This window comes from Frankliniella occidentalis, unplaced genomic scaffold (genome assembly GCF_000697945.3).
Source record: "Frankliniella occidentalis isolate FOCC.00 unplaced genomic scaffold, Focc_3.1 Scaffold325, whole genome shotgun sequence".
NCBI lineage: Eukaryota > Metazoa > Arthropoda > Insecta > Thysanoptera > Thripidae > Frankliniella > Frankliniella occidentalis.
The window spans coordinates 249193-249964 of record NW_026267449.1 but is presented as its reverse complement, the minus strand read 5'-3'; positions in this window follow the sequence as shown (position 1 = coordinate 249964).

Below are 772 nucleotides of genomic sequence, written 5' to 3'. Positions count from 1 at the left end.
TGGACTCTACAGAAACAGGGTCGCTCCACCAACGCCAAGATGGAAGGCAGGCAGTTCTTAATAATTGCTGCAACTCAATGCTGCTGCCATGAAAATTGCTTACAGGTTTCATATAAAAATTCCTGGCTTTCTGGATTCTACATATAGAGGATTGCTCCACCAACACCAAGATGGAAGGCAGGCATTGTTCAACACACTCACTGTGAATCAGGGCTGCTGCCATGATATGTGAAGTCAGAAACCTACATCATTAAGAAATTAAAACTACGGACAGAATGATACATTGTAGTGTATGGTGTTCCAACTATTGACACTTTGACACAGTCTGGACTCACAGGGATTTTGTGCCTCATTCCCTAGTCCTATTGAAAGGACCGCCCAGCATGGAACGATAACAGAAAGAGAGGAGACAGAGAGTGGAAAAGGTTAAGGGTGAGCAAGGGTGTCATCATAGCAGTTACAAGCCATACATTAAAATGAGTATCATTCTGAATTATGCAGCCACAAGATGTGTTGTCGGGTAAGGCTCTGATAACCCATGTCTACCTACTCTGAGTCTGGAAAGACTTAAATGTACATGTAGATGTATACTTGGAACTAGATATCACAGGCTTCACATTCAAGACCTGCAAGCAATTAGTCAGAATTAGTTGAAAGAAATATCTGGGAACGCTATTGCTATGAGACAGGGAAAGCCTTCACATACCTCTACCTCATTTCAGTTTCTGCAAGTTGTAGCACACTGTCAGATCATGAAGGGCACAGCTATGGG